The sequence below is a fragment of the Haliaeetus leucocephalus genome, unplaced genomic scaffold (genome assembly GCF_000737465.1).
Source record: "Haliaeetus leucocephalus isolate CR32 unplaced genomic scaffold, Haliaeetus_leucocephalus-4.0 Scaffold473, whole genome shotgun sequence".
NCBI classification, from domain to species: Eukaryota; Metazoa; Chordata; class Aves; order Accipitriformes; family Accipitridae; genus Haliaeetus; species Haliaeetus leucocephalus.
In genome coordinates, this window is record NW_010972909.1 from 5,661,034 (window position 1) to 5,681,942 (window position 20,909).

Here is a 20,909-nt window from a genome sequence, read left to right on the forward strand (position 1 = left end):
ATGTAATACAGGGTACTACTTCTTCAATGAGTCCATTTCGATTGCAGATCTGAAAGCAACTTTTCAAAATGGCAAGTGAGGTGGTTTATGCAGAGGTATCGCCCAAGGAAAGAGTGCATTTTACTTCACAAACTTCAGATACAGGTAAAAAATGGTCATCTTAATATTACTTACTTTTCCTTTGCTTAGTGACATGTTCTTAACACTTTCATTCTTTCTTAAATCAAAGCATTCATTCACATTGAAAGCATTTTTATAACTATTAATTTCCACTATAACTATTAATATCCACCTCTGTTTATTATGTATCTATTTGCTTGGCAAATTCATATTTATTAATAGAAGGATCACTGAATTCTAGCAAAAGAGAAGAATGACCTTTAAAATTCCATTCTGCATTTCAGTAGTATGGCTGAAATGTGCTGTTCCTGAAACACATTAGTGATCAGACATTTTGAAGATATTAATAAGGATTACTGGAAACTCATTGGCAGTGCACTGATGATACTGAATGGACTTCTCTCTCCTGTAGTACATTTACATTTTATATTTGATTCGTTTTCTTAGACACCAGAAATATTTTTAAATTCTAAAGCAATAGGTCTATTTATCTTTTCTTTTCTTTTCTTTTCTTTTCTTTTCTTTTCTTTTCTTTTCTTTTCTTTTCTTTTCTTTTCTTTTCTTTTCTTTTCTCTTTCCTTTCCTTGTCTTTTCTTTCCTTTTCTGTCCTTTTCTTTCTTTCCTTTTCTGTCCTTTTCTTTCTCTGTCTCTCATTCCTTCTCTTTTAAAAGTTCGATGTTGAGAAAAATACAAGTCAAGAATCAACAGAGGTTTCTATAGTTTTGAAACTGATTGTCCTACAATTTGTGTATGACCTACTGATGTCTTCAACTATAAAACTGCATTACTTTAAAAATTTACTTTCAAGAAATAAAGTGCAAAAGATAGCCATTAATGGATATGAGTAGGAAATAATTAATGTTTTTAAAACAGAAGTATCAAGTTTTATTTTTTTAGATTCTGATCAAAAAAATAGATCTTTGCTAGTTATAAGACAATTAAGCATAGCAAATTTATTTAAAATTCTAATATCCAGAGTTCACAGTATGAAAGAAAAATGTGTCCTGGATATTCTAGCAAAGCAACATTTATTCTATAAAAGTAAGTTTTGTAGATTTGCTCCTTGGGACACAGTGTTAAGAGCATCTGTACAGGTATGATGTCTTTTTTTTTCATGAGTTAACTCAGATTGCCCTTAGATTGTGTGATCAGTTCACCATAGAAGAACTGCATTGCCAGGACCATCTCTGGGACCTCAGTGTAGAACTACCTTATCAGTACTTTTTGGAAGATGTACACACATGCCCAGTAGAAACATCTGTACAGAATGTTTCAAAATTTGAGAGCATAAAAGTCCGTTCCATCTAATTTTTTTTTTTGTTGTTTCCTCATCCGAGACTGTCCTTTAAATTGACAGTTATATTTTAGTTTCAAGTGCTTTCACACAGCTTTTAATACACTTCAGTGAGTTATGCTTAGAAATTGCTGTTGCAAGTTATCCTGAGAGCCCTCTAACCCAGTAACATACTTCTGAAAGTTGCCAGTATGAGGTGCTCAGAAAGATAGTGTCTAAAAAATTTTGATGGCCAATTACAAGGCTAATTAAGTAACCAAATTTCAGGCAAAACATTTTTCTTGAGCTTTAGAGTATGACGGCATGGTGTTTACACTTTCATAACCTTTTTGAAAAAATCTTTTCAATTGCAATACCTATATTCTTGTCACTTCTGTGAATCTTGCATCCCTTTTGGTGTCCTAATAAATACTTTACTTTAATAACATCCTAAACCAATGACTTCTACAGTCTGATTCTAATATCTTGCATGAAGAAATACTTTAAATCAATCTTGAATTTGCCACCCATTAATAGCATCAGTGTGTCCTAGTGAAATATAGTGAAAAAAACACCTATCTATATAATTAATTTTTTCGTGTTCTTATAAATTTCCATCATACATTCTTACAATCTCTAGCTTTGATTTCTACATGTGCTCCATTGCTTTCATAGTTGAGAGCATGAGCGCAGGAATCTGTGGTCCCCATCTTCTGCCAAGCGCTGTTAACTGTTCTCACTCCTTGGCTGCTGTGTGAGAAAGATACTGTGTTCAACACGACAGGGATTTGATAATGCTTCGTACTAAAAATGGTTGAGATTTGGCGTTTTTCATAAGATCTCAGCAGCTCTGGCACCCTTAGGAGGTTGCTCTTCTTCAGGCAAAAGCTTGGTATTGGCTGTGCCAGAGTGAGGTCAGAGCAGTTAAGCTGGCTATCATCCACCTGCCTGAAAAAGCTCAAAGGAAGCAGTTGCCGTCTTTTTCCATGCATATTTTACATTAGATCAAGACTTGGAAAGGCTAAAGTTGCTCCTGTGGGACAGGAATAATAGCCTAGGCCAGCAAAGAAAAGGGGTTTCATGCTGCCCCGCCTCTGAGCATTTTTTTGAGTTACAGACTCCAATCTTTGTCCTGTCTTATCTGGTTACATAGCTCTTAAATTTGTTTCCCCATAGCCACTATGCCTGTGCCCTGGGTAGCCTGCACCCCACTTCTCCTCTCCCTTCGGCCCCCTTCTGCCTCCTGGAGTTTTTGCATGTGGTGGATAGAGCTTTTAATCTCCACATTGCTGAACTTGTCCTACATTTTGCACTGCTGAAGTCTGTATTTGCTCAACTTCCCCATGGCACTTCAGAGAGAAATCTGTTTGGGTTCTCTCTCAAGAAAAAAACCCCACTTATTTCATACACTTTCAGCAAGCAGATTTGATGTAAGTAGCCCCTGGGAAATGAGGCAAAACATGCAAAGCGGGCAATCTACAAGGCGGTGTCTTGCAGTTGATATAAAAATACAGGTTCTTCCTTCCTTCCTTCCTTCCTTCTGCTGCCACACCTACCAAAAACTGCTGGGGTCAGTCAGGCATGTCCCACCACTCACCGCTTTCCCTCTCCCTCCTACTCTGGCAGTTCATCGGCAGATTTAATATAGCAAGATGGAGGAGAAACTCCAGTGCGGTTCACCACCTCCTTACACCTGCAGACATCTTTCTACTTACACCTCTTCACATGCGTTTTTCTGATTGTACAATATTGCTGATTTTGGCCAACAGTCCTGTGGACACCCTCTGGGAAGTGAGATGTCTTCTGGGCATACCTCTAAGTATATAAATTTGAAAGCACTGTCACCATGATGTACCTCAACCATGCCATAGAGGTCAGTTACCTAAATATCGTCTTTGCCTTCCTTGAGCTTTACATCTAGCACTGAACTAAATAGCCAAAGGATGTGCTGCTTTTACAGCGATAGTGAAACAGCTCTCTTCTGTTATGCAGATGGCCAGTGTAAGCATCCATACATAATAACAGACTAGTGTAGGCAAGGCCTCCAAAGATAAGGAGAGCAATGCTTAGCTCTTGGCTTTAAAGCAAAACAATCTCAGCAAACCACCCGCTTTCTTAGGAAAACGAATGGCTGCTGCTGAAAATCCTGTTGCCAATTCCTTTTCCAGCCCAGCTTGCATGATTGTTAGTGAATTGATCAAGCACTCCTGATAGTGCAGCAGACAGGAATGCTCCCCTGTTGAGGCTGGGAAGGCAGGGAACGTGCAGTTTGCCAGGCAAACCCACACCTTTGGGGAAAGCCACCCTGACAACATTTTTTATGCTCTGCTTTGGTTGTAAACATCTTGTAACCCATGGTGAAAACATTTTTTTTAATGGCTGCAACTTGGTGTGTCACAACCATGCTAGTGGTTACCAGCGCATATGAGGGTTTTCTTCTGACTGACCACGGAATGGGGAGATTCCCAGCAGCCCCCAGTATGTGTACTGACCTCTGCCATGTCACATTTGGAAGCCTGATGTGAAGACAGTGCTACAGAAAGTGCTGGTGTGCTTGCCACAGGCTCCACGCATAGCAAGAGGCAATCCTTTTGCATTTGGAAGGCGTGTCTTCCAGTAATAGAAAAGCCACAGTTTATTTTGCCTGAATGTGCTCTGTCTCAAGGCAGTTCTTTCAGTGCAGCCATGTCTTATTCTGGTATAATCTATGTAGGCCAATATCTCCAAGCACTCTGGAGATGCTAGGTAGTTTTCGGAGGGAACAAGTGCATGCTCTGAGGCACAAGCATCTAACAAAGACTTCCTCCTGATGTGTGTAAAGGCAGTCAGATCAAGTGTAAGGATAGAGGAGCTTTTTTTTTTTTCTTTTTCAAAATAAATCCTAAAAACAGATATCTGAGAAGAAGGATATTCTGGGAAGCTCTTTATCCTGATGAGCAGCTGATAAAGGGGGAAAAAGTCGGGAAAGAGCATGACAAGTAATGCGTGGAAGAAACAGAGAAGCAAGCAGTGACTGGAGGAAGATCAGTTGTTCCCTGTTGTTTCTAGACCTCATTACGACAAACAGCATAAACGTTCACAATGAGAGAAAGACCTGCTTTGGTTGCCTTGGTTTGTGAAATGGGGATTTCCAAACCCAGAGGAATGGGTGTCTTGACTCAGCGGAGATGAACTGCTGCAATTTGAGCAGTCCTGCCAGCTCTGCATCAAATATGGAAAGTTTCCCTTGCAAATGGCTCTTAGTTATGGAAAGCATGTGTCCAGGGCACTGATGTAAGAGAGGAGAGGGCCTCCTCTGCTGACAAATGAGAATGATCATAAATTAGCAAGGTAATAAAGATTTAGATAAGTCTATTGTTAAGTCTTCTCTCCCCAAGTTTCTGTCTTCTGTGACTAACCACAAGAGAAAAAAAAAAAAAAGCTGCTTTTGGATTATTCTGGCTGAGAATTAACTACAGACAGGCTTTCCTTTCGCCTTTTTGTAAAGAAAGTTGAATTAATGGCTTGTACTGAAAATCTGTGCTCTGTCTGCAGTGGTACTTACCAACCATTAATTAAAACCTTATTTAAATTCTTGGAAGAATGAACTTGAGGAAGAAAAATCTGTGGATGAAATGAAAAAAACACATTTATATTTTGCATATTTTACATTTGGTGGTTTACTCTGAATTGTTAAAAATTATGTTTAATTCATCAGTGATTGAAAAATAGCTTGTCTCTGCTCTATGCACATGCATAGTTCCAACAGGAACTGTGCTCCTCTTTGTGAAAGAAACAGTAGAAGACAGGCATGCTTCGTACCCGTGTACAAGATCTGAATGCACTAGGAAGAAGAAGTTTATTAAGAATTAAATAGAAAAAAATTAATTTAGCCAAAAAAGTTGCCATTGATTAACTTCTGCTTAAAGATTGACAGAATGTATACATGTGTGTATAAGATATGGAATAATAAGAAAAAAATAAAATTAATAATAGAGTAGTTCAGTGTGTGATAACCTACAGTCACCTACAGGGTTTTTTTAATTTCTCTAAAATTTAATAACTGAATAACATTTTTTGTATTTCTTTGGAAAACTGCACAGCAGGACAATTATGTGCATTAACTCTTCTAGTAATTTCTTTTTGGCACATTCATTCAGTGACACGCAAGTCTTATCAGAAAAAAAAAAAGAAAACAACCTCTTTTGTGTGTTCTTGCTCTTCCCACTTTCTCAGAGAAGGTCTGATGCTGCAGGGTACTCAATGCAATGCGGATGGCGAGGGCTGGCCTCAGGCAGGTTCTCTAACTGTGGCACTTTTTGTCTCAACAGGTGATCCAGTCACATACAGTGAGGTGAATGTGAAATGGCGATCTGACAGACCTGACAGCACACCCAAGACTACACATACAGGTACTGCAACACTGCGGGACACTTCACATTTTCTCATTATATTTCATCATCTTTGTATACCATCATAATTACGTATTTACATATAGTGGAGGAGTTGCTTAGGGCTAGCTGCCCAAAAAGATGTTGATATGATCTAGGCAAATCAAAAGACCTTCAAAACCTTTCCCAGCTGCTGGTTTTCCCTGGGGGTACCTGAAGGCTGCCAGTGACAGTGTTTTCAAGGTCAGCAGCTAGAGTCACAGGCCCCCAGGTTTGCATTAGGCGAAACTTTTTGTGCCTCAGCCCCAGCTACGCCCGTGAGGATTCATGGCGTCAGTGTCCCTTGCCTCCGGGGCTCAGTCTAGCGAGCCTTTGGCTTATGTCTGTGCTGCTGGTATGGATTGCACCTGGGAGCAAAGGGTGGCCCCGAGTCCCCTTGGTGCAGACAGATTTGTGTCCCCACTCCTCAGTGTGAGCCATGCCGGAGAAAACCAGCTGCTTCTGCACACCATAGCTCCTGGCCGCTTACCTCCTTCGGGCCCCCTGAGACTCGTTTGGTTGTGGCGTTCTGCTTGAGAAATTTAAAAGGTGGTGGCATTGCACCTCACCAAAGTACCTTTTTTTTTTTAAAGCATGGCACAGAAAACATTGCTATATGCTGCTGGGAATGTAATAAGGGGTCTCACATAGACTATAGGAATGTCCGCTGGGGATGCTGCTGATCAGTTTTGGGCAGAGGGAGTAAAATTTGACACTGTCCATACCTGCACTGTGGGAAAAGAATGTTCTCTGAAATACAACCAGCTTTCTGCTGAGAAGGGACGAGATAGTTCATCCCAGAAGGATCCCAGAAGAAAATGAACATGTACCATGCAGGCAGTGTGGTCTACTGGAGGACCAGGACCTGGCAGCAGGACAAACTACCATTCCATGCCTCTAGTGAGTTAGACCCACACAAAACACAGCAACTCTCCACCCGTTCAGCAGCCAAATAGCACACTTTTCCAGGGTATGGGACACTATCACTTTCTATCTTTGCTGCGGGTGATTTCGGTCCATTTTTCCCTGCTCCCCACTCCTGAGGGATGCTCAGAACATGTGGTTAAAATTCACTTTGCAGTCAAGGCACTTGCAAACTCTTCTGTTTAGCAACAATTTCCATGTATTGTTTTTCATTTCCACATGCATTTAGGGTGAATGAACAGGTCAGCGATAGTATTTAAAGCACAGAAACTGAGTTACTTTTAGAAAGTAATAGCTAGAAAGCAAAAATTTGGTTTTTAATAGTTATTTGACAAGTTCAGATAAATTGTGCCTATCCTTTTTCCAGTGAAAATTTTAAGATACATTAAACTATTTTCTCAAACTGTGTAACCAGTCTTGAAAGTAAATTTTGTTCTGCAGAGTGAAATAATATATCGGATATGAGTTTTAACTCTCCTGTCAGAGGTGAACATGAAGAAGAGAAGGAAAGAAAATATTGCATTCGTGTGATGCATAAGAACAATTAAGATATTTATAGAAAAAATGTTAGCTGCAGAAAATGCTGGTGAGAACAAATGTTTCCATTGGTGGGTTATTTTGGCCTTACCACAAGGAAAAAGAAACTGAAAGCTTCAGATGGTCTTTCTGATTAAAAGTGACAGTTGGGCAGACAAGAGAGTGGGCCAAGTGGAGATCTTGGTCCCGCTGTTACAAAGGCAAAACCAATTTACTGGCTTCATTTAAATGCCCTCTGATTTTATGCCAGTGAAACCAGGATTGGACTGCAGCATGAAGAGTATTGTCAGCAATACAGTTTTGATACATCGCCATTGGCCCATCTGTTTGTTGGCGGCTGCCTTTTTGCACCCCAGCCCTCACTTCCTCCCTTCCTTTCTCTGATTCTGCCTACGCTGTCAGTATGGCCAGGTTTTCAGGATTTTGTTCAAGGAATATCAAAATCCATATATGCTATACATATGGATAAATGCTATAGGTGAGCTCTGTCCCTTCACATTCCTCACTGAAACCTCTTTAAAACCACAGAAGCCAGGTGTTTGTTCTAAATCTGGTTTAGATGGGGGGGGGGTGGGGTACCGTACAGATCAGCCTGAAAAGTGCTAAGGCATGGGAATCAAAAGAACACAATGATCCTAGACAGGATTACAGTTGGAGCAGAAAATGATGGAGGCAGGGAATTAATGACTCATTAAACATGTGTTTCTTTGTTATGCTCAAAAAGAGGATAATCTGGAAAAAGTCTCTAGAATTTCAAATTACCTATAGAACCTTTTTTTAAAGCCTGAATGTGAATGTCAAGATTTCCTTGTGGGTCTTCAGTTGTGTAACCTCAGAAAAATAACCCATGATAGCATGACGATTCTCCAAGGGAAAGGCAAGGTGTATTGCAGAGTGAGAAGCACTGGCAGCGCTGTGCAGGTGTTGCAGGCAAACTGCATGGCAAAATGTTGACACATCAGCATTGGCAAAGCTGTTGCCTGGCCACAGAAGGTGAGAGGGCATATTTTTAGGCATCTTCTCAACAGCTATGATGATAAAAACTAGGCCTGGCCAGGGAAAGGGTTCTTCTGACCCTGAAAATGTGATTTTATATGTAAACATATATACATACAGGTTTATATACATATAAACCTATATACATACATAAATACATAAAGTTTTTTTTCACGTAACAACTAAAATGCTAGGACCCACAGCTTTCCAGTTTTCAGGCATTTGTTTTTTTGGTTAAGAAAAGAATGTCCAAAGCAAGATTTATCTCCTACAGGTACATTTAGCTGAAAAAACTCCAAAATTTTTTCCGTTGCATCTGCAACACACCAAGCATATCCTCATAAACTTGCTCTTCGCTTTCCACAGGTGCTAGATCTATAGCACACAGGGTAGCACATTCCTGCTGAAGGCCTAGCTACAATGATTTTGCATACTCGAAAAACTAAGAACAAAACTTGACTTGCTTCTGCCTGTGGTGAGACCCCTCTCCCTTGTCCCCTTGGCAGCGACCTGCTTGGCGAACTCGCACTGGTGTTACGTCGTTGTCGCCCTGTACTTCACTGCAGTGATTCTGCTCATCACTGTCATCCTCCTGGCAGTGAAATGTCACAACCTCTGAGGCAGACTCTGCCGTCCCGCTAACGTAGAGGGTAAGCCATTTTTAGCTGCGTTTGTATTTTCATACAATACATTTGCATTTATCAGAAGGGGTGCAAGGAAGCATCCCAGACCAAATGCTAAAGTTGCCGTCACAAATTCAACCAGCTAGCAATTCACAGTCACACTAGATAAAACCTAGCTCCCTGCCACCAATGTATGCTGTACTTCACAGAGCACATTTGAATACCCGGCAGCTTTTGCAGAACCGCCTGCCAGGGCAAGGATAGGGTTCTGCTGCTTCTACTCCAAGAAAATTCATCACTTAAGCGTAGGTGTGTCCCAGCTGTGGAGTGAAATAACCCCACAAACCTGCCGTGACATGAACCAAGTGCGTGGCTTGGTGCAGCTGGAGGTCATTCCCATAACAACTGTCCAGGCCAGGCTTGACAGTGACCTGGTGAAGTGACAGGAGACAAGCCAGCTGTGTCGTTCAGTCTGGGATTTGAAGGAAATCAGGAGAACAGTTGTCTGTCTGATTTGGACTAGGAATGGCAGTGAACAGCCCTCCAGAGAAAACCTTCCCATCCATACCTAGTGCTTCTTGTAGAGCTACAAAGCATGTTTAATCGCTCCTCCTGGTCGCTCTCCCTGGAAGCTGTCACTGGCCACTCAGAAGACACCATGTCCTTCCTGCGCCAGAACCAGTGCCCCTGTCACTCAGCAGCTCACTAGTCATATCTGCATGACCATGCCTCCGTCCCGAGGCACAGCACGTCTTGCCACGGTCCTCATGGCATACGGCTGCCCTCTCTTTACTTATAGGATGCTCGCAGCAGGTTGAACTTCAGTGAGATTGTCTACTTTTAGCTTTTGTCTCTTACTTCCAGATAACTCAGCATGGGAAGGCTCTGCTTCTTCAACAAAACAAGACATAATGCTTCATAATGCTTGTTGACTTTTACATTATTCTCTCTGAAGACACCTTTATGTAAGAAGACATGCCATCAGTCTGATCACTCTTCAGTTATGTCTTCCAGGATCTCCATTAAACCTCTAACCTCTACATATATGGACAAAACATATTTTATTACTTTTATGTGGAATTTGCTTAATCCTGTAATACCAGCAACAACCCAATTATATCAGTGCATGTACCAAGGCATGGGCTCAAGCTGCTGCATCAGAAGTTGGATTTGGGTCTTGTCTAGATAACACAAATGACCAAGTGGACCAGTTTGAGACATCACTTCTAATTCACACCTGACTTGATTTTGCAATATAGATAAGCTTTTAGATCCTGTATGTGCAAGTGCAAATTCATGGATAAAAGAGGGAATGTGAAAGTTTGCACTGAATTTTTTTATGAAGCCCAGGTTTGGATGTGATTTTTCTTCTCCTGACAGCCTTTAGTGGGATTTGTATGAAAGGGGTATTGAAGGTGCAAGAAACTACATTTGTTTAGTTAGAGAAGTCTCAGTCTCATTCCTCCATTGGCTTGAATAAAATTATTCTGTTCTACTTGTCCAGAACAGCATCTCACAGTTTATTTTCAGTTCTCATCAGTTATGTTACAACTTCTTTGGGGTGGGCTGAGATCAATGATTTGCAGACCTTGAGTAGGAGCAGTCTGTATAGCAAATATTTCTCGAATTGTTCTCTGTATCTAAGCTTATCTGTACTTAAGCCATGTTGTTGCTGCTGATAATGTACCCCATTTTTATAGTATATGCACCAGAAATCAATAAAGAGATTTAGTAAAGCACTTGACATGCTGGTGTTTGTTCTTGTGTTAGTCAGACTAGAAGAAAAATAGCATTTAGTATTTGTATGACTGTAACACCTCTGAGCTGTTGCTGCTCTGGTAAGTACTGTCTAAATACAGAATCTCTGCCCCACAGAGCGGAGCACCAAATGAATAGTAGAAGAAAATGGTTACGTTTTTCTCAAGATCTTCCTTTTGTTTGCAAGGTGCCCTGGGATTAATCTAGGTCTTCAAATACCATGGAGAAAGAAATGTTTGAAAAACAGAGATAATAAAAGAAGAAGTGACAGGTGACATTTTGACCTGAAATGGACTTGCATGTTGTTGTCATTCACTAACCTGATCTGATTTGAGCTGGAAGATTCTTAAGATAGTTGTCTCTCACCTCAGACTCTCAGATAACCCCTACAACCAAATGAGGTTGCCAGTCCAAATCAAGCTCCAGCTTTCTTTAGAAGCAAGAAAAATCCAGTCATTGAGAACTAAAGTGATGTGGTTTTGCATATATAACTTGCTCAATAATACCAGATGATTGAAAAGGGACACACAGCAGCAGCGATCATTAGCTCCTGGCATACAAGCCTTAGCAAGTACAAAGTCTGCATTCCAGAACAAGGAGCTGAACTGAATGCACATCCACCCAGATGCTGCACATGCAAACACAGCAAAGGGAAAGGCATTTCAGGACCAATTAAAAATCATCACTGATTATAAGCCAGACAGAGACTCATGCAGATAACCAAGTCTCCAGTTGCTGCAGGCAGATCTCCAGGAATTTCAGTGGTAGGTCCTAGCATCTGAAAAGCAACCATTTGCATTGTGCAGACAACTGGGTAAGAAGCACACATATACTGCCTCGTAACTCTGAAGAGGGGGAAAGTACTCTGATTAAGTTGTTAATTAAAACTGAGGTGACTGGGTTTTTTTCTGGTTATGGAGAACTTGGGACGCTGGCCTGTGGTTTTGGCAATCCACTATAGCACTTATGGTGAGTTCAACAAACTTTAATCTGAGCTTTGTGCCCCACAGGCAGAGAATACAATTGCGTTCACTGAATTTGGGGGAGTTTGTCAATGTTTATAATCTATTTAGCATCTCTGAAATGGCAAGTATTTCCCGGCTGATGGCTCTTGGCAGACAGAAAGCTATGGATGATGGATGGTCAGGTGTGAAGCAGGTTCTTGCAGATCCCTGCTGAGCTCTAGTAACTTCTCGGCCAGTGGAGCCACACCAGCTGATCAGCTCTGTGCTTCGTCAGCCTGGCTGCTCTCCAGGACAGCTTGTGATGGTTTCTCATCCTAACAATACTAAGGATATGGGCAAACAAAATTACTCTCTCCTTGCATCTGTTTCATGCTCACACCCTCCTGCTCTCAAACATAAAGGCAAACTCCTCCTTAGACACAGCTTGAGAGGAAAATGCCCTGTCTGTTTACTGAATTGTTAAAACCAGGCTGCCTGGTCATTGGTTATATATATGACATTATACATATTACACATGACATCTAAAAAGTCATATGTGACACTAATTCCAGCATTAGGTAGTTGTCTTTCCTCTTTGTTTCTTGCTCCTTTCCTTTTCCCTGGAGTTCCCCAATTCCTTATATTGCATTCTTTTTCCCTCTGGCTTCAGGCACATCCCAGAGCTATGAGTGACACACATTCCCGCTGTTCTGGCTTGGCCTTTTTTTTCCTGGCCTTTCGGCCATTCTCTCAGCCCTGGCTGATAAGCACCATCCCTTTTATTCGTGGACACAGTAATGCATGTGTAAAGACTGCCGGAGATAATTAAAGAATGCAAACAAGCCATTGAAAGGATGGCCTTGATTAAATTGCATAGACTAGAGAAAACATTTTAGGACCTTGATGAAGGCAAATATAAAAATGTAAAAAGAACAACTAAAATCCTAAACTAAGGGTAGCTTCAAACCATTTTCTTTGGAAATTCAGCACACTCTTTTTAAAGGCTGCAGTGTGGGAATAGGAGGGACAGGATAACCAAATTCAGAGCTAGCAGAACATTCACTATTCAGGCTCTGCCTAGCAATTCTCACCATTGCATCAATTCCTGAGAGAAATTGTAACAGTCTACTCACGTGGAAAGCAACAGAAATGCTGTTGTGGCTAATACCTGGCATCAAGTCACCAAATGAGAAGTTGATTTGAAAAAGCTCTCTACCTGCCTATGTAAAAAATCATCCCAGAGCAAAGCCATCTTTACAGGCAGGAGAACTTCAAGGTGGGAGATCCGATCTCAGTTGTGTCCTGCCTCCATGCGGGCAGAAGATAGGAGACAACTGTACTTGGGCAGCAAGGGAGCCATGGTGCATCCCAGCAGGTCTTCCAGCAGAAATGCTTGGAGACTGATGATCTGGTTAGGACCTGAGCTGTAAACACGGACCTTCTGTGAACTGTACTAGTTAATTTTGTACCTTTTCATAGGGCTTGCTTGCCTGCAACTGGATATTTGGTGTGCACGTGCTGGAGATGTGTTGCTGTTCATCAATAAGCCAAAGACTCCATCGCTTCCTGGACTTCAAGAGCCTCACAATGGTAAACTCACACAGCTCCTCCTAAAAGACAGAATATACGGTAGCCCACAGCCTTTGAAATAAATCAGCTAACCACCTATCTGCATAGCCGGACTCACCAGTCCAGACAGGCAACCTTCCTGTGAGGTAGAAGACTTGAGTAGTTCATTCTGAAATGCCTTTTTTTTTGCTGCAGTAAGATTCACTAGGGAGGAGGACTTTCTTCAAACACATCCAGAGCTCTTCTTCTGTACTGCCTGCCTGCCATGGGGCTTCATTCAAGATAGCAATAACAGTGAAAAAGGTGGTAATACTGCTGGTTTTCCTTAAGACTTCTCTGATACAAACACAAGGTAACCTTAGTGCATTTTGAAGTTCACTAATATTTCAGGGGAGAGATTTCACCTAGAACCCTTTTTCCTTCAAAGCTGCCAAGAATGTCTTGTCTGCATTCCCAGAGCAGCAAATTCAGTGACTGCAATATTGTCGTTAGTTGTTAGCATGACCAGGCTGTTGATACACAAGATGCTCAAAGATGGACAAGAATCAGAAGGCCCTAGATGCCTTACTCATCAAACCTAAGTTTTCCTTCTGAATGAGGTGGTAGCATTAAAATATTGCAATAGTCTCAAATACATCTTGCTTTGCATCGCTTCTTGACAGTTCTGGTAAATGTAAGTCACCCTTTGTCTGTACTGAACAGGAAACTACCTCTGACTCCTGAGGTCTGGACTGGCCCTGAACTCAACGGAAATTTTCTGAGCTGTATCATCACAGTGTTACAGTTCTGGTCCAGTCAGATGAGCTTCCTTGTTTTTTTACAGAGGACGAGCTGGGGACCACTTCTGCGGCTGTATGTCCTCAACAGTCCATCTGACTTTTTCTTTTCCTTTTTCCTAATTGCAATAAGCTAGTCCTCCATCTGGGGGTGCAAGTTCGAGGTGATCCTCCTTTGCAAATAAAGCATGGACTGTCTTGTATGTTACTGTACTCCTCAGGGGGTGGAGGGAGGGAGAAGGTCTCTTAGTGCTTTTAGTTCTAATTTTTCCAAATGTAGCTTTGACACAAAGGTGAGGAAAACCAACACATGCCCCTAGATCCCATGGGTGTGCTAGAGGATGATGAAGTAAACCAGAATGTCATACGATTTCGATATACTTCATTCTGTAATCCCAAATGAATTAGGAGCTGAACAGAGCATCAAAGAAGAGAACAATGTTATGAGGGAGAAATACCGCCTCATTTTGTATGTTGTAGGCTCTCAGGCATGAATGCTTACATTCCTCTTTGTTTCTTATGGGGAATCTGGTGTCTTGGAATCTGGAAAACCAAATGCAGACCTTAGCGGAGAAGCAAGGGGGGAATCTAGTTTACAAACAAATGGTCAGCTGGGCTGGCAACCCAGCAGGCAACCGTGTAGTAAAGTGGTTTGATTCAGCAATAGAAGTAACTCTTGGATCCTTGAGAGTTACACCGGTTGCAGTAGGAGCTGGATTAGTCCTTACCTGCTTGCAACCCTCCTTCTGTGTTTAGGTGTGACAGTGATTAGAGTTTTCTCACCCCCAGCTGTATGGAGAGGTGTCTGTAACTCTCAGTGAAAACCACATGCAAAATCTGCCTTGAAGTACCACTTTTGCAACATGTTCTTGAAGCCATATCCTTATATACATTGTCCAAACCCCCATATTTCTAAGCTGATTTCAGTGTGCGATTTAATTATGGACTCTTAGTTCTTTCCTCATAATAATGGCCAAACTGCTCCACAGCTTTTTATCCAGACCTCTAAGGCAAAATGCAGACTTCTTTTTTTAACACAGGATCAGGCCCCCCCGCTCAATCAATTGTGCTTGAACAGGAAGCCAGCTAATAAACAGCAAATAACAAAACACAGCCCCTAAAATTGGGATGGTAAAACACCCTAACGCCCAACTTGACATGGTAGGCAATGCAGTTGAGGGAGAATGGCAGATGTGCATCCCGAATAATATATAGATCTCAGCGCTGACATCAGAGCACCTCTGGCTGCATGTTCTCTCCTTGGTCACCATTTCCCTTTTTAGCAAATGCATGTGCCTTAATAACTGACATTACAGAAATACATAAGGAGACATGAGGTTTGTCCTGAGGGCATTCCATAGTCCCCTGGCCTGAGAGTGGAGACTTGTAGAGAAGTCTCTTCATCTTCCCTTGCTTCTTATCTTAAATCTCAGTGGTAACTTGGGTTGACATAGTTATGCAGCACCAAGAAAGATAAAAGTCCTGCACGACTGTATAAAATGCATTGTGGAGGGTAACAAATGATGAGCTCAACCTGTCTACCACAACACGAGGATGCTGCAAATGCTAAAATGAGACACTTCCTCTTTCAACCCAGAAATGCGACTGGTGTTTTCCAGGATAACAACCTGTGGCAAAGGCAAGCCTGTGAGCACAGCTCACATTGCATCCCTAACCTGCAGCAGAAAGGTTTGGAACAGATGAGGAGTCCATACATGACCAATCAGCCGGTGTAATCTGCAGGACCAGCGGGAGTAATATAATCCCCTTCATTTGTCAGGTTTTGTGGGGAAGACAGTTTGTGGCATGTCTGTTTTACAGATCTTGCTACTTATCCCCTTTTTTTCAGACTTACCCTAACCCTCCCCTCTTCAGGATAAAGATACAGCCCATAAAGCCAGAAATTAGTCCAAGACACAGGCAAAAGCATGAGACTGGACATTTAGCAAGTGGAAGGCAAGCAGGTGGGAATATTAGATGGGCAATAGAAGAAAGTGCCATGTGAGGATAACACGAAGTAATCAGTGAGGTGTCAGAACCACGGGAGAACAGGGACACTAGGTCACTGGTGAAGAAGCATGGCAAGAAGGTGGTAGTTAATTGACAAGGAAGAGAGCAAGATCTAGTTACCCGATAAGTGGTTTCAGTGAGGAAGGACACTGGGGTTAATAAACACGCATTTCCACTGTGTTTAATTCTCCCTTCATAATTTCATCTCCTTTTTCCCTAGAGGAAACTCTTTTCTTTTTTTCTCTGCTTCCTCTCTGGGACTGTATCAGTTACATGACAGAAAAGCTGCGGGTCAAGGAGACCATGTTAGCTCAGGGTCTCATCTAGAAACACTAAATTGCTCACCTTTTAATTCTCTGCAGCGCACACTGGCTGAAGCCCACAGCATTTCTTATACAGGCTATGCTGAGCACTCTGTGGTATTCCACAACGGAGTTTGTACAGGGTCTAGCAGATTCCAGGTCACAATCATATTCTTCTGCTGATACTGTTGTTTACTAGTGTCTCCTTATTTTGGTTTTCCATTAAAACACTTCAGAATTTCTGTGTGGTTAATCCAGCATCTGGGTTTTGGGGGTTTGTTTCTTTTCCTAAGGGCTGAGCAAATAGGCCTTGTAGTCTGTTACAGAGCATGAAGAAGAGACATTTTCTGGTAAGCAAAGAAACCGAGCCCAGGCTTTGGCATCACTGTAAATCTGCCCTGAGGTCTTCTAGTTTCACATCAAAATGTCCTTCCTTTGTGCGGTTTGAAACCTCTTACAAATATCGAAGGCTCAACTTTGTACCGCTAGACTTGATGTCAGATCAGTCTTTATCTGACCTTTCATAGTTGGAAAAAAGCACCCGCTTAAATGCTGTCCCAGACTGATGCATCAGAAATATAACCTGGTGCGCAACTCTGTACTGCTCCTTAACCCTCCAGGGCCCAGGTCTGGTGTTAATGATCAGACAACTATCACCTCACCCTGTCTAGACCAGGCAAAGGTGTCTTCTAAAGAACATCTAGCCTTTAATTAAGACATTTTAATCACCCTAAGTGTCTCAGGCAGGCAAAGCCAGCCATATTTAAAAGCATGATATGCTGTTAATTTAGGTGATTCACTTGATTTCTAGCAGTGCTTTTCCCAAGGCAGAGTGACAACTCCTTCCTGCTGAGGAGAATTAGAAGAGGGCTCTCTGAAGGCGCTCACCTGTGTGGATTCATGGATTCCTGGATGTTTAACAGAGGGTCTAGTCACACTACAGCAGATGTCTTCTGAGATGTGCACGGTTTGGGAAAACAGTCATGGAATCATAGAATATCCATGAGCAATCCCCTTGAACCCCTATCCCTGCCTTCAGGGACACTGGCCCGTCTTTGGGCCTGGCGCAGAAGCTGGAAATACCAAAGCCGAGACTAAGCTGAGAGCAGCTCCCCTGAACCGCACCAGCCGGGTGGGTGCCTTCCCCCATTTCGGAAGGACCCAGCCGCCCACCCCGGCCTGGGGAGGACCCATGAGGCCGGCGGGGGTGGAGAGCTGCCCCCGGGCTACGCTTCTGCAAGGCGGTGAAGGGCGAAAGAGGGGAATTTCCACTGCCCGTAAAAATGCGGGAATGTGTTTCTGGGTGGCCCCATGCCGTGGTGCTCAGCCTGTCGCCGTCCCCCCCTGCCTCGCCCCCTCAGCCGCTCCTCTAGTAGCGGCGGGGCCGCGCTCCCGCAGCGGGCAGGCCGCGCGCCATGCCGAGGGAAGCCCTGCTCCTCCTGGCCTGGCTGGCCCCGCTGCTGGCCTTCCCCACCACAGCACCAGGTAAGCGGGGACCGTCCCCACAGGGGTGGGCTGAGGTGGCGGGACCGCTCGGTGGGACCTCGGTCAGGGTGCCTAAGGGGCAGGCCGCCATTTGGGTAGATGCAGGCTGGCGTGTGCCCGGCAGCCTCGCCGGTGTGTGTGCAGGCAGCGAGGCAGGGGCGTACAGTCCAGCCGGCATGATGGGCTTTTTTTGGGTAGACCAGCTTTCTTCAGGCAACCATTTTGGGGGGGGAGGGTGGGGGGATGTGTCTCAGCCTGACACCATCTTTGTACTAGGGGCTCTTCCCTGGCGTCCCCATCTTCATGGGTTTGCTTGCAGGTTGTTGCCTGCTGTGGTCTGTTTCCCCCTCAGTTGAGGTAAGCGTTGCAATAGCTCAATCCTGTTTTCTTTCTAAGATGAAATCTGCAACGGAAGCTTTTTCTAGCGCATGCACCAGGTGCTGAAAGCAGCTTTGAGCAGCCTTAGGCTGGACAGGGCTCTGAGCAACCTGATCTAGTTGAAGATGTCCCTGCTTATCACAATGGGGTTGGACTAGATGACCTTTAAAAGTCCTTTCCAACCCAACTATAAGACAAGTGCAGTACAGAGACCTAAGATGCTGTTGGGAAGCAATGATGGAAAATTCAGCTGGTCTCATTACTGTGTGTGCCTGTGACCTCTGGAAACCAAAATAACTCTTAGAGACCCCCAGTTGAAGGTCTTTCAAGACAGTGGAGAGTGCTGGGTTACTCAGATACATGCTATGTGCTGCAGAGAGTAACACTTCCAGAAAGTACTTCATGTCCTCTGAGTATACAGGACATTGTTAGAACTAATTTTTTCTTATAATTATTGTCCTCAGATATCACAGCTTCCTACCTGGAGGACACAACCACAGAAGCTAATGGTGAGTTTCTTTTCCCCATAACCAACTAAAGAAGGAATGGACACCCAGACCAGGAGCTCCCTAGGGAGCTATGCAGACGGGTGGTTTACATGCGGCATTGCATGCTGGCTTACATAACATTTTAAGCAGTGTAAACTTCCTACTATGAAAATCAACCCTAAAGATGGGGAAACCTGATAACTAGAATGCTTTCTAGAATACGTCAGCCCCTAGGGCATATATTTCAATGAGTTAGAATGGATATTATTGACAGAAACTTCAGAACTGATTCTTAACAGGAGAAAAATATTCTTCGAAAAATGGGATGCAGCTCCCTCTCTGAGCCCTCCTCGCTTTTAATCCAGGATACTCTCATGCTGTCCATCACTGTCATACAATTTTTAATGTATTTAAACAAAATACTGCAAGCACTGATTTTGCAGATGGGTACTGAGACTCACAAAGGCTGTATATCCTGCTAAAAATCAGACAGGAATTCAGTTACAAAACAGGCACTGGAACTTAGTTCTCCCAAATTCTACATCAGGGCTCTAGCCAATGGCCATCTGCTCTGTAAAGCCCATAGGAATTGAAACAGATAAGTATTAATTACTGAAGTCAGCAGATAAAACTCTGACTGCAGAGAAGGAAGCAGCTTGCTGAGGATAATGAAAATAATGGTATGTAGTCACATATAAAATCATAAAATATAAATATAGTTTTAATTTTTTAATGTATAGAATTTTTCCTGTAGATATATTCCAAGTACCTTACAGTCTGTATGTAATTGTGGCAAGGGAAAAGTGGTCTCCTGTTTTAGTTATCTCAGTCTGAGACTCAGAAAGAGTCCTTGAAGCCAACAACCATTTTTGGAAATTGGATAGGTAAGAGATTTGATTGTGCATGGTTTGATCCTGCTATGGTCTTTTCAGAATTGATTCATGCAGTCATTCAGACAGTATACTGTCACTTAGTCTAGATCAAGAGACTCGAGTAATGTAAATCACACCACTCCCCAGAGGAATGTTGTCACTAGAAACTAACTCTTTAGAAATATGTTCATAGGCAAAATTTCCCTTTGTTCATTTCATCTCGTCTAGTACTAGCCACAGGAGGAGCGTATGAAACGTCTGACATGTAATTAATATAAATTCAGTCATTTTTCTTCTAAAATGTTTCCAACTGGTTTTGAGTCTTACTCTTTCTTTGTTTCACCAGGTTTCACCCAATCTTTTACTAAGGAAGGAAAAACAAAGATATTTGGTGAGTTTCCACCTAAATTAGAACATCATTTAAATTCCTAGAAACATGGGATGCCACGAACTGTGCTAATGCCTCTAAAATATCCCAGTGTTAGTGATATTAAAGGAAAAGCACAGCTATGAAATGATGGATCTTCTCCTTCCTCTCTTTGGAAAAAGGACATTAAAATCTTGCGATTAGGAATAATGAATTTCCACTATCAAAAAAGTGAATTTTTGAATAAAAGACTTTTTTTTCCGGTTTCCCAACATGTATTACAGGTTTTTAATGAAAGCTGGTTTTGTTTATCCAACGTTTCAGCTCTTCTGTAGAAGTACAGAAAAAAAGGAGTGAGTCCATATCTGAGCTGTCCTAATTCTTCTTTAAAAAATGCAGTAGTTCAATTCCTAACCTGTATCATATTCATTAATAGCAATATGCATTTCACTGGTAATGCTGCTTCTACTTCTTTTTTTCCAAGAAAATTTTCCATTACCCTCTGGTGGTTTGCTATAGGTAATTATATTACTTGTTCCTTTGGTTTAATCTAACTGTACTCTGCATTTTCCGTACTGTCAGGAAATTTGTTCTTATAGAGATGACATTGTTATGGTTCGGCTGTCCACCTGGACATTGCTCATTTTTTCGGAAATGACAATTTTTGTCAAAGACTTTCTCTAAATCTACACAGGAAAAGAAAAAGGGGCTTCCTGTAGCTGTGTATCTATTACCTTTATTGTCAATGACAACACTAGAGAAACTGTCAGGAAAAAGTAAAGTATAAGGAAACATTAAAAAATATTTGCAAGCATTTAAAAATAATCTTTAGAACAACAGGGAGAAGTCTTTTTATGAAGTCTGGGTCTCTTTCTTTCATACTTTGCTCTTTGACTAACACTGGTAAGTACACAGGTCTAGAAAGAATGTAACTAATTTGTCTCCTTTAATTAGCTTTCCTAAATATCGCCTTTCACATCGAAGACTGCTGGGCAGGCAACAGGTGAATTAGCGTCATCCTTTTTTTCAAAACCTTTCTTAACCTTGATATCTGTTACCTCTACCTCATCAATCGCTA

The 20,909-nt window shown here is 42.2% G+C and overlaps 1 long non-coding RNA gene across 1 annotated transcript; it reads left to right on the forward strand.

Moving 5' to 3' along the window:
* Positions 1 to 44: 44 nt before the first annotated feature.
* LOC104836658 lies at positions 45 to 10,395 on the forward strand. The gene is made up of 4 exons (XR_774867.1): positions 45 to 144; positions 5,704 to 5,784; positions 8,626 to 8,909; positions 9,747 to 10,395. It is a non-coding gene; the product is annotated as an uncharacterized LOC104836658 (long non-coding RNA).
* Positions 10,396 to 20,909: the final 10,514 nt, after the last annotated feature.